Source organism: Triturus cristatus, chromosome 8 (genome assembly GCF_964204655.1).
Source record: "Triturus cristatus chromosome 8, aTriCri1.1, whole genome shotgun sequence".
Classification (NCBI taxonomy): domain Eukaryota; kingdom Metazoa; phylum Chordata; class Amphibia; order Caudata; family Salamandridae; genus Triturus; species Triturus cristatus.
In genome coordinates, this window is record NC_140591.1 from 1,599,935,818 (window position 1) to 1,599,949,115 (window position 13,298).

Consider the following 13,298-nt stretch of genomic DNA (forward strand, 5'->3'; position numbering starts at 1 on the left):
CACACTGCTCTACCTACCAGCGTGTTGCCCCAAAGAATTGTGGTCCCTGAAGTCAGCGTCAGCGGGTACGCCTATGCCCGAGTCATGAGTGCAAGTAAGTGTAGCGTTAGCCATCCCTGGACACGTGTTTCGAGGTAGTTGCCTCTCGTCAGCAGGGAGTAGGTGAGTGTGTAGGGTTGCTGTGTAGGCTGCTAAAATAAGTGTTCTCAGGTAAAGTACCTCTCGTAGCGCGCAGGTGCGTAACCATGAGCTCGTCAGCTCCACCGGCTCAAGGAGCCTGAATATTAACAAAAGTCCAATTGGTCGCACACTGCTCTACCTACCAGCGTGTTGCCCCAAAGAATTGTGGTCCCTGAAGTCAGCGTCGGCAGGTACGCCTATTCCCGAGTCATGAGTGCAAGTAAGTGTAGCGTTAGCCATCCCTGGACACGTGTTTCGAGGTTGTTGCCTCTCGTCAGCAGGGAGTAGGTGAGTGTGTAGGGTTGCTGTGTAGGCTGCTAAAATAAGTGTTCTCAGGTAAAGTACCTCTCGTAGCGCGCAGGTGCGTAACCATGAGCTCGTCAACTCCACCGGCTCAAGGAGCCTGAATATTAACAAAAGTCCAATTGGTCGCACACTGCTCTACCTACCAGCGTGTTGCCCCAAAGAATTGTGGTCCCTGAAGTCAGCGTCAGCGGGTACGCCTATGCCCGAGTCATGAGTGCAAGTAAGTGTAGCGTTAGCCATCCCTGGACACGTGTTTCGAGTTTGTTGCCTCTCGTCAGCAGGGAGTAGGTGAGTGTGTAGGGTTGCTGTGTAGGCTGCTAAAATAAGTGTTCTCAGGTAAAGTACCTCTCGTAGCGCGCAGGTGCGTAACCATGAGCTCGTCAGCTCCACCGGCTCAAGGAGCCTGAATATTAACAAAAGTCCAATTGGTCGCACACTGCTCTACCTACCAGCGTGTTGCCCCAAAGAATTGTGGTCCCTGAAGTCAGCGTCGGCAGGTACGCCTATGCCCGAGTCATGAGTGCAAGTAAGTGTAGCGTTAGCCATCCCTGGACACGTGTTTCGAGGTAGTTGCCTCTCGTCAGCAGGGAGTAGGTGAGTGTGTAGGGTTGCTGTGTAGGCTGCTAAAATAAGTGTTCTCAGGTAAAGTACCTCTCGTAGCGCGCAGGTGCGTAACCATGAGCTCGTCAGCTCCACCGGCTCAAGGAGCCTGAATATTAACAAAAGTCCAATTGGTCGCACACTGCTCTACCTACCAGCGTGTTGCCCCAAAGAATTGTGGTCCCTGAAGTCAGCGTCGGCAGGTACGCCTATGCCCGAGTCATGAGTGCAAGTAAGTGTAGCGTTAGCCATCCCTGGACACGTGTTTCGAGGTTGTTGCCTCTCGTCAGCAGGGAGTAGGTGAGTGTGTAGGGTTGCTGTGTAGGCTGCTAAAATAGGTGTTCTCAGGTAAAGTACCTCTCCTAGCGCGCAGGTGCGTAACCATGAGCTCGTCAACTCCACCGGCTCAAGGAGCCTGAATATTAACAAAAGTCCAATTGGTCGCACACTGCTCTACCTACCAGCGTGTTGCCCCAAAGAATTGTGGTCCCTGAAGTCAGCGTCGGCGGGTACGCCTATGCCCGAGTCATGAGTGCAAGTAAGTGCAGCGTTAGCCATCCATGGACACGTGTTTCGAGGTAGTTGCCTCTCGTCAGCAGGGAGTAGGTGAGTGTGTAGGGTTGCTGTGTAGGCTGCTAAAATAAGTGTTCTCAGGTAAAGTACCTCTCGTAGCGCGCAGGTGCGTAACCATGAGCTCGTCAGCTCCACCAGCTCAAGGAGCCTGAATATTAACAAAAGTCCAATTGGTCGCACACTGCTCTACCTACCAGCGTGTTGCCCCAAAGAATTGTGGTCCCTGAAGTCAGCGTCAGCGGGTACGCCTATGCCCGAGTCATGAGTGCAAGTAAGTGTAGCGTTAGCCATCCCTGGACACGTGTTTCGAGGTAGTTGCCTCTCGTCAGCAGGGAGTAGGTGAGTGTGTAGGGTTGCTGTGTAGGCTGCTAAAATAAGTGTTCTCAGGTAAAGTACCTCTCGTAGCGCGCAGGTGCGTAACCATGAGCTCGTCAGCTCCACCGGCTCAAGGAGCCTGAATATTAACAAAAGTCCAATTGGTCGCACACTGCTCTACCTACCAGCGTGTTGCCCCAAAGAATTGTGGTCCCTGAAGTCAGCGTCGGCGGGTACGCCTATGCCCGAGTCATGAGTGCAAGTAAGTGTAGCGTTAGCCATCCCTGGACACGTGTTTCGAGGTTGTTGCCTCTCGTCAGCAGGGAGTAGGTGAGTGTGTAGGGTTGCTGTGTATGCTGCTAAAATAAGTGTTCTCAGGTAAAGTACCTCTCGTAGCGCGCAGGTGCGTAACCATGAGCTCGTCAGCTCCACCGGTTCAAGGAGCCTGAATATTAACAAAAGTCCAATTGGTCGCACACTGCTCTACCTACCAGCGTGTTGCCCCAAAGAATTGTGGTCCCTGAAGACAGCGTCGGTGGGTACGCCTATGCCCGAGTCATGAGTGCAAGTAAGTGTAGCGTTAGCCATCCCTGGACACGTGTTTCGAGGAAGTTGCCTCTCGTCAGCAGGGAGTAGGTGAGTGTGTAGGGTTGCTGTGTAGGCTGCTAAAATAAGTGTTCTCAGGTAAAGTACCTCTCGTAGCGCGCAGGTGCGTAACCATGAGCTCGTCAGCTCCACCGGCACAAGGAGTCTGAATATTAACAAAAGTCCAATTGGACGCACACTGCTCTACCTACCAGCTTGTTGCCCCAAAGAATTGTGGTCCCTGAAGTCAGCGTCGGCGGGTACGCCTATGCCCGAGTCATGAGTGCAAGTAAGTGTAGCGTTAGCCATCCCTGGACACGTGTTTCGAGGTAGTTGCCTCTCGTCAGCAGGGAGTAGGTGAGTGTGTAGGGTTGCTGTGTAGGCTGCTAAAATAAGTGTTCTCAGGTAAAGTACCTCTCGTAGCGCGCAGGTGCGTAACCATGGGCTCGTCAGCTCCACCGGCTCAAGGAGCCTGAATATTAACAAAAGTCCAATTGGTCGCACACTGCTCTACCTACCAGCGTGTTGCCCCAAAGAATTGTGGTCCCTGAAGTCAGCGTCGGCGGGTACGCCTATGCCCGAGTCATGAGTGCAAGTAAGTGTAGCGTTAGCCATCCCTGGACACGTGTTTCGAGGTAGTTGCCTCCCGTCAGCAGGGAGTAGGTGAGTGTGTAGGGTTGCTGTGTAGGCTGCTAAAATAAGTGTTCTCAGGTAAAGTACCTCTCCTAGCGCGCAGGTGCGTAACCATGAGCTCGTCAATTCCACCGGCTCAAGGAGCCTGAATATTAACAAAAGTCCAATTGGTCGCACACTGCTCTACCTACCAGCGTGTTGCCCCAAAGAATTGTGGTCCCTGAAGTCAGGTTCCCCCACAGCAAACAGCACACTGGCAGAAAGGGGAGGCAAGTCCTTAGATCAGCAGGCTTCTTGTCCTTGGTAGAGGTTTCCTTGTCAGAAGTGATCTGAGTTCTTGGTTCAGGGGTCCTTCTTTTATACCGCATTTCTCCTTTGTTCCCTTTGTCCAAGCAGGGAAATTCCCCCCATCCCAGGTTTGTTGTGGGTGTTGCCAGGCAGAGGCACCTGGTCTATTCACTGAGCAGGGCAGGGTCCTCAGCCGCCCAGTAGGAGGCGGAGCCAGTATTGTCACTGGCAGGAGCAGGGCTATCAGTCGCCCGGCCGGAGGTGGAGCCAGCATTGTGTCAGGCAGGTCAGGCTACTCTTCCCTCACTCTAAGTGTAAATGCCTCATTCACCCCACACTGACTCATTCAGACCTCTGGAGCCACCCAGCCCCTGACACACACACCAAACCAGCAGAGACCGGTGGATAGTTGGACAAGAAAATACCCACTTTCTAAAAGGGCTATTTCAAACATAGAATTTAAAAACCATCCATCCTAACGGATGTGTTATTAAATTCTGAGTTCAGGGATACTAAACTCGACCTGCTACCATGCTCTCTGAGTCAGATAGATTATAATGGAGTTAATAATCCGTCTGCCCATTCTGGCCCATGGGAGGCAGGTAGCCCTTCAATGGTGAAAAACGAAAATGGCTGTAATTCACTATTAGGTCATGCCACACACATCAGGGCATGACCTACCTTTTACCAACAATGCACCCTGCCCTAGGGCCTACCATAGAGGTGTCTGAAATGTGGCAAAGTGAAGGTTTAGAGACTGGCAAGTAGGTTTCCTTGCCAAGTCGACATGGCAGTCGGGGACTGCACGCAGGCTCTGCGGTGGCAGGCCTGAGACACATTTTACAAGCTGCTTCTGTGGGTGGCACAACCAGTGCTGCAAGCCCACCAGCAGCAGTTAACTTACATGCCCTTGGCACACGCAGTGCACTAGACTAGGGTCTGAACAGTAAGTTAACCAAGCCAATCATGGTAACACCAATCAATGTACAATTTAACATAGGGGACACTTGCACTGTGGCACTGATCAGCAGTGGCACAGTGCCCAAAGCAATATTCCAGCAAAAACAGCGTAAACAGAGGAGGCAAACAGAAAAAAAATGGAGGAGAGACTCATGCCAATGATGCCAGGTCTAACACTCTCCCTATGGTAAAATGTATACATTGATTGGTGTCCATGTTTGGCTTATTTGGTTTACTATCAGCCCCTAGTAAAGTGCACCAGGAGTGCCAGGGCTTGTAAATACAAATGCTGCTGGTGGGCTGCAGCACTGGTTGTGCCACCCACAGAAGCGGCCTAGTAAAATGTGTCTAGGGTCTGCCATTGCAGAACCTGTGTGCAGTCTGGTACTGTCGCGCTGACTGCGCAAGTGCACCCACTTGCCAGCCCCTAAACCTTCCATTAACTACATATTAGTCACCCCTCTGGTAGGCCCAAGGGCAGGGTGCATTGTAGGCATAAGGTAGGACATGCCCTGATGTGTGTGGCATGTCTTAATAGTGAATTACAGCCATTTTCATTGTTCACTATTGAAGGCTACCTGCTCTCCATAGGCCAGAATGGGCTGCTGGAATTATTACACACTATAATTCCAGCGGACTCATAGAGCATGGTAGAAAGTCAAGTTTAGTATGCCTGAGCTCAGAATAATAAAAAACTTATTTTAGTAAAGTTTATTTTAATATCCTGTGTTTTGTAAATACTACTTTTTGAAAGTTAGTATTTACTGACCTGGCCATTTCAGTCCGCCTCTGCTTTGTGTGTGTGAGTTCTGCCTAGTTACAGTGGGGAGCAGGGCTGGGGAATTCCAAGAGACAGGCTGGCTGCCAGGTGGTGGGTAGAGAGATTACACCAGGATGGGTAGGAGGAGTACACCTTGACTCTGAATAGACCTGTGCTCTGCCACCACAATGCCGGCTCCGGCCCCTGTGGAGCGGCTAATGTCTCTGCCCTGCTGCCGAAAGGAAAGAGCAGAGTCACCAAAACAAAGTGCTCCAAAACCGGACTGAGCCAGGCCCAGGCCCCCTGGCGACAAAGAACAAAAGAATTGCTGTATAAAAGAAGGAGCCCACCTCCTAAGAAATCAGATCCTGTTTGCGCCAAGAAGAAACTCTGCCTGAAGAGAAGGACCTGGGAAAGCTGCATGGAGGAGTACTGTCTCTAAGCCTGAGAGACTGGCCTGTGGTGGGTGCCTTGCTGCTGGAAGGAGAGGAAAAGACTGAAGAAAAGACTTTTATTCAACTTGTGCTTTACTGGTAGAAGACGAAGCTGCTGTGGGTGGCCCTGCAACGCTGACCCCAGAGAACCTGTGTGCCCCATCTCGCTGAGCACCGCGACTTCTGGCTACCCGGGCTGCTGTGAGCACCGTGAAGACCAGCCCGCCTGGCCTGACCAAAGCAAGCAACTGCCCCCCTCGAGCCGTAGCTCGCAACGTGAGGAGAGACGACCTGCGTCCAAGCGCCGAGCCTCTGCGACCCTGCGCCGCCGAGACCACTGTGAGGACCCAAAGCGCACTGTTCACTGTCTGGACGAAGCCGACAGCACTGAGCCGCTGAGAATCACCCCCGAGCTGCTCCTCATGCTTCTTAAACTTCGTTGTGGGCTGAGATGTCCCCGAGCGCCCCACGAAGCATCGCTGTCCACTGAAGAGCCGGGACTGTAACACGACGTGGGACGCCCTTTGCGGGACTGCTCAGGCCGCCACGAACATTGCCCCCAAAGAACAAGGTACTGTGCATTGAAAGCGCCATCGTACAAACCGTACTTGCCTTTGTACGGTCCGTACCAGCGTTGGCGTCGCGCTACGCTACTCACGCGTGAAGCGTGAGCTTTGGTACAGTTCGTACCAGCTGTACGAAGCATCCCGTCGAAGGTACGGTCCGTACAGCATTGAATATATAGACATTGCTCACGCGGGAAGCGTGAGGTTTGGCAAGAGGCGTACCAGACTTGTACGACGCATACCTACGAGGGTACGGTCCGTATGGCTTGAGTCCAGCATACGTGTGCTCACGCGAGAAGCGTGAGAAACGGCACGACGCGTCCAAATAGCGGTACGAAGCGTACCGAAGGCGCTACGAAGTGCACAGACCCCAAAAGAAGCGTATTTTGAGCTGAAAACTGCATTTTAGGAACTGTGGACTCTCTGAAAAGTATTGCAAGTAACTGGAACCCCATTTGAAGTAGAGAACTGTATTTTTAAAGCCTGCTTGAAGAAACCTTTTATATAAAGAGTTTATTTTTACAAAAATACAGCCTTGTGTCTCTGTGTGGTGGGTTGGTGGTTGTTGTGTGGGACATCTTGGATGCTTAACCTAATGCCCTCTGGAATCTAGCCTGACTGCTCGCGCCACGTTACCTAGAGGGTGAGCAGGGGTTATTTTTTAAGAGGTAATCCTTCGCCCTGACCTAGAGGAAAGGGTCCCTGCCTGTCGCAAGTGCATACCTGCGCCAACCAGAGACCCCGGATTCTAACAATGGCAAATGCGTGACACATCTGAATGCCTTCTTGATGGAACCAAAGTAAAGAACTGAAAGTATTTCCTACTGAAGAGACTGCAGTAAATGAGGAAATTAGGAAACTTCGTAACAAATAAATCTCCCTAGATGGCCACCGGAGACAAAAGAGCCCAAATGTAGCCCAAATATCACCCAGATGTAGCCCAAGTATAGCCCAATGACAGAATGTCCCAGAGTGTTCTTAAGAACAACTAGAGCGCTTACTGTCTTACTTATGACAAAAATATGGCACACCTGAAGCCATCTTGATTGGAATAAACTGGTAACACTTAAAACATTTCATTTAAAAAGGAACACAATGAGGGGGTTCATTTTGACATAGAAATTATGATTAGTGCTGAAGAAAGAAAAATTAGGGCACATTTTGAGTGACTTCTCAAATCCTCTTCTGTTTCATTAAAAGATTCTGATATGCTGACTGAAACATGCACTTTTAATACCAGCAGCAGACTTCCGTGGTGAGCAGTAGCTTTACTACAGTGATCTAAAGAGCAACTAGAGTGCTAACATTCAGAATTTATGGCAAATGTGTGACATATCTGAATACCTTCTTGATGGAAACAAAGTAAAAAACTGAAAGCATTTCCTACTGAGGAGACTGCAGTAAATGAGGAAATTAGGAAACTTCATAACAAATAAATCTCCCGAGATGGCCACCAGAGACAAAAGAGCCCAAATGTAGCCCAAATATCACCCAAATGTAGCCCAAGTATAGCCCAATGACAGACATGTGAAACTTATTTTTTGTGTTTTTGCAGTTTTATATAGTACAGACTTGTCAGGTATTGGAGTGCTTTACATGCGCATTGGTTACATCACACAAGAACAAATTCATTTTGGTTGTAGACATGGGGAGATAAAGTGATTTGACCAGAATCACAGAATGTCGAGCTGAAGCAAAAACTCCAACCTGGCTCCCCAGTTGCAAAATCTGCAGCTCTGGAAATAACACCACATCCTCTCCCCTAAGTGAAACATTTAATCAAGTGGTCAACTGGATAAAAAAACATAAAGATAACAAATAATTTAAAAGTGCTTTGTCGCTATTTGAAAACTCAGAAAATATGTCCTCATTTTAGTTTTTTAGAGCACTAACCATAATGTTCATGCAAATAAGACCCTCTCATATATGTAATTTCTAAAGGAAATGCTCTAGGTATTACAGTTTTGATTACATCAAGATGACGTTAGGTGTTCCACACTTTTGTAATAAATATAGAATGTTAGCAATCTAGTTGTTTATTAGGATACTGTTGAGAGGCAGAGGCCAGGGGCACGGACTCTAAAAATTGAAGGCAGGTAGGAGGGTGCAGAGGCAACAATTTGACCATACTGGGCAGGCTGGAAGGGCCGTGGCAGCACAAAAGACTATGGAGGGCAGTGGAAAGGGGGCAGGGGCAACAAACTAACAATACAGGACTGGCAAGAGAGGCTGTGGCACTATAATAGACCATTGTGGAAAGAAGGAAGAGGCAGTGGTAGTAAAACCATACATGCCAACAGACCCGATTCAGCCAGGAAATGTCCAATGTTTTTAAGCTCAAATGGGCTTTATTTGATCTGTCTTCTGTCTACAATCTCCTCTTTTTCAATGTAACTCAAAGGGGAAAATCAATATCCCAGTTTTTTTTCAAAATCTCCCTCTTACCAAGTTCAAAATGTTCGCAAGTATGGTACATTGGATAATGGAAGGCAGGAGGAATTGGGGTAGGGACATGAACTTGGATAACAGACGATAGGAGGGATATGGAGAGGTGCACCAAACTGACCCTGCAGGGCAGGCATCAGGGTTTGCAGCAGCACAATACACCACACAGGGCATGCAGGACGGGAGTGCAGCACAACAATCTATAGAAAGCAATAGGGAGGGGACAGGACCATGCACATGGACACCAGAGAAGAGAGGGGAAAGAGGCAATGGTAGCTAGCTGACCACAATGGACAGACAGGAGAGAAAGCTGCAGCATACCAGACCATAAAGAGCAGGAGAGACAGATCAGGGGCATTACAATGGAACAGACAAGCCAAGAGGGAGGGAATAGGGGTCTGCACATGGAAACAGAGGGCTGGGGGCAAGGGGGCAGGGCAGGAGCAGTTAGATTACCATGGAGGTCAGGCAGGATGGGCACTAAAAGCAAGACACACCATGGAGAGCAACAGTGAGACTATGATGGCATACACACAGACCATGGAGGGAAGGTGGGAGGGGGTCAGAGGCAGCTAGCTGACCACACAGGGAAGGTAGGAGGGGCCGTGGCAGCACAGAAGACCATGCATGGCAAGCGGGAGGGTTAGTGGCAGCACAATGGCTATGATGGCCAAGAAGGAGGGTGCAGGGGCATGCACAAAGGACCATGGAGGATAGAAGGGAGGGTCAGGACCTGGGCACAGACAAGAGAGTTCAGGGGAAGGGGCCTCACAACAGACCGCGTGGGACAGACAGGAGGAGCAGTTGCAGCACAACAGACCAGGTAGGGCAGAAGGGTGAGGCTGTAAAATGGACCATGGAGGACAGGAGGAAGGGGATAGGGGCATGGCATGTGGACAGGCAAAGTGGAGGTGGCAGGGAGGTGGTCTATGCCGTGCCCCTTTTTACATCTCTCTGCAAAACAGCACTGTGGCACTAACTGGAGGTACCTAGTGGTCTAGTTGGACCCTAGGGACCCTCAGGGTTCAAGGGGACTTAATCTCTTAACTTAAAACGGCCACAGGGCGTATTTACACAGTGGGGAAGGGAGGTGACGGGGCCTGAGGTGACGTGTGCAAACACGCCCTGTGGCACGTTTTAAGAGGTAGTTTTAATCCCCCTGACCTATTATATACTAGGGGCTTACAGAGGAGGTCATGCAAATCACAGGGGGACCCCAACGCATAGTGTTCCCTAGTTTGTGTAGGTGTTTTCACTGTATTCTAAGTGTCATTTAACATAGCACTGGCTCTAGGACTGGTTAATCAGACTCCGTAACCACCAGTATCCGTCTGAAAAGGTTAAGAGGTTGAGTGTGCGTGCTCCTTCATTTATAGGCTTCAGGTGTGCCTTCCTTAATGGATTTAATTTACTGTTGCACGCTGGTACTTGTGGTCATATTTTGGCAAATAGTTATGCCTTCCAGTAGGTTCTGTGTAATTCACGTTACTTCCAAGGACAAATTAAGCCCTCCAGTGGGCCTCGGAATGGAATTTCACCTTCCCAATTAATTGCACTGGTGAATCTGCATCGGAAAGGAAGATTCCCCGTCCTGCAGCCCCTCGTTAGTTCTATGGGCGGTGTAGTCCTCCACGGCAGAAAAGGGCCGTGTATCTCTGTTTCCAAAGGTTTTCCCAGCTTAAAGAACGCACTCCAAAGCAGGTAGGTTTCACACTCTTTATTTGCAGATGAAAGTGAAATTGCATTCCGACCTTTTTCAATCCTCCTGCCTGACGCGTTTCAAAGCTCTTCTGCTTCTTTTTCAAAGGCATCCGTGATTGCACAGCAATGTTCCTTGAACACAGTGTTCTGCGTGCTCCTTCATTTATAGGCTTCAGGTGTGCCTTCCTTAATGGATTTAATTTACTGTTGCACGCTGGTACTCGTGGTCATATTTTGGCAAATAGTTATACCTTCCAGTAGGTTCTGTGTAATTCACGTTACTTCCAAGGACAAATTAAGCCCTCCAGTGGGCCTCGGAATGGAATTTCACCTTCCCAATTCATTGCGCTGATATATATATATATATACATATAAAAATATTTTCTTTATTCTGCCCAATGTTGGTTTTGGGCGTGCTATATAATGTGCGCATTCTATAATATGTGGTTTGTCTTTTATAACACCCAGTACTAAAAGTCATCTGTATTAAACTAACCATTTAGGTTACACTATATATTGCTTTTCTTTGCAGTGTTTTATAAATATGCATTTACATTATTTTTACACTTTAATACCTATAACACATTTATGTTGCAAAGCCATATGAATCTTTTCGCTACATATGGTACTGCAGGCTGCAGCATAGCTTGGAAAAGACGCATTTGCAATGCAATAGGTCTCGCGTTTGTTAAAGTTACAGCTATTGGAGTTAAAAATGACAATGTTTTTTTCTTTAGCTTTTTTATACCAATGGCAATAGCACTATACAAATATAATTACTCAACTATAAATAAAAAATTAAAAAGTGAAAAACATTGTCATTTTCAGCACCAACAGCTCTAACTTTAACAAATGCGAGACCTATTGCATTGCAAATGCCTGTTGATAATGTGGGATTGTGGTCTTGAATGTCAGTTTGGTGAGCTGTGTTTGCGTTATGTTCACCCCATGTAAGGTGGCCCCATTTGGAAACATCTGCTGTCCGTTAGTGCTAGTGCAGCATGCAATTCTGACATATTTCCTGGGCCTAGCCATGCATATACACTCCATCATCATACTGTGAGTCAGAAACTGAGAGTGGAAGTAGGTGGAAGAATTGGCATAAGCTGTTCAGATGTGAGACAGTTGTTTTGAGACCATTAAATAGCACAAAAGGGATAATTTCAGAAACATTTCAGGGATGTAACTGCTATTTTCTTTTCTTGATACAGAGCCACTCAAAATGTCTCACATCTGCCACTGAAATGCCACACACAATAAAAGTCACACATAAACAACCTGAAAGCTTGGCAGCTATGAGGCTCCTTGCTGGGGCCTCTCCCACATCCTAGTGCCCTTTTATTTCTAGTGCATTATAGCAGTTTTAAGATCTTAGAGTTTATTGTTGCTCAAATTAGTGAATTTCTGATATTTATACGTTCCCCACGTCTTCATTGCTTGATTTTGTTCTAGTGAAAGTGTTACTCATAGTCGTTGAATGTCACTCATTATTACCCTGAAATGATGAAAATTTTGCATATAAGCAAATTGAAACCTTGGCAGCTATGGAGGAGGTTGTAACTCCGGTAAGTGGTCAAAGATTTATTTTACCTCAGTGCTAATAGAATTGAGTAATAGACCCTTTTCCCTAGAACATGTAAAAAAAATTGGCATCGATAACCACCATAAAGTTGTTGAATAAACCCAACTATTTGCTCCACTTCATGGGCTGGTCCCCAGGATTCTGTAATAAAGGTGGTGGTTGAGTCCAGCATTGCTATATAATGGCAAATGAAAAGAGGGAAAAATGAAGAAAATAATAAGGATATCTGATGTTGGCCGAATGATAGGAGACTGTGAACTGTGAGGCGCTGTTGTGGGGATACGAAGCAATATCAGCATGAACACAAGGGATGTAAGCTCAAGTACAAATGGTGGCACCCGCAGTGAGCAAGCGCCGGAAGGTTCACGTCGCTTAAGGAATAGCAAAGTCGTCGTCAGTTTTTAAAATGACCGTGAAATCCTTTTCTTTTTTAGGTTGAGCCTGGGCAGCACATGCGCTGCTCTGCGAGGCATGCTGTATTCAGGTAGAGACTTGAAACTCCGACTACTCTCTGTTCATATTTTTCATTGGGTTGTATGATTGTCCACAGTAAACTGTGGCTATTTATTTTTCAATAGGCTTAGTAATCCCTTATTAGTACAGTCTTGTTTAATTTTGTAACCTCCCATGAAGACACCCCTGCTATGTGTTTTGTTACTCTGTAGGCTTCAATTACAGCCTCTGAGCACTATTTCGTCAAATAGCTTGGTCCTGCCTGCTGTTGCAGGCAGGCCATGCTCTCTCCTAATACTTTTTATTTTTATTTATTATAGCACGGGCGTGACAATGAAATAGGTCTTTAATTTACGAGAGTTTAAGGCTATTGGCATTGTAAATTACTATGCCTATTATTTATCTGTTTGAAAAACAACACATAAATAAAAGGCATTGTCACTTACAATGCTAATAGCTCAAACTATTGTAAATGCAAGACCTATTGCATTGCAAGTGCTTGTTATATTAGGTGTTGGATTTTTATTGTGTGTTGTGTCGTACTTATTTAATGTATTGGTGTTTTTATATGCTTTACACGCCTGTCTCCTAAGTTAAGCCTGCCTGCTCGTTGCCAGCTACCAGGGGTTGAGAAAGGAAATATTGTTTGGAACCATAACTGATACTTTTATTGTGATGGTGGCCTTATTAGTAGTGGTAAGTCCTTACTTATCCCTACTAATATTATGGTAAAGTAGAGAGTATTATGGTAATATCAAAGTGTCTTCTACACATGATGGAGCACGGCTACAGCTTTCATTGTTTCTTCTTTATTCTGAGGTGATCTACCCTGGGCGCCTGAGAGGAGTGATAAAGTGTAATTCTGGATGGGCCCAAGGGAAAGGCATAAGCAGGAGGCAGATGTGAAAGGAGTGTAT

At 47.3% G+C, this 13,298-nt stretch overlaps 1 protein-coding gene across 1 annotated transcript in view; it reads left to right on the forward strand.

Annotated features, from left to right (window-relative positions):
* LOC146806291 (uncharacterized) overlaps positions 1-13,298 on the forward strand; it is a 131,622-nt gene that overhangs the window by 113,535 nt on the left and 4,789 nt on the right. The gene's annotated exons all lie outside the window — the stretch shown is intronic.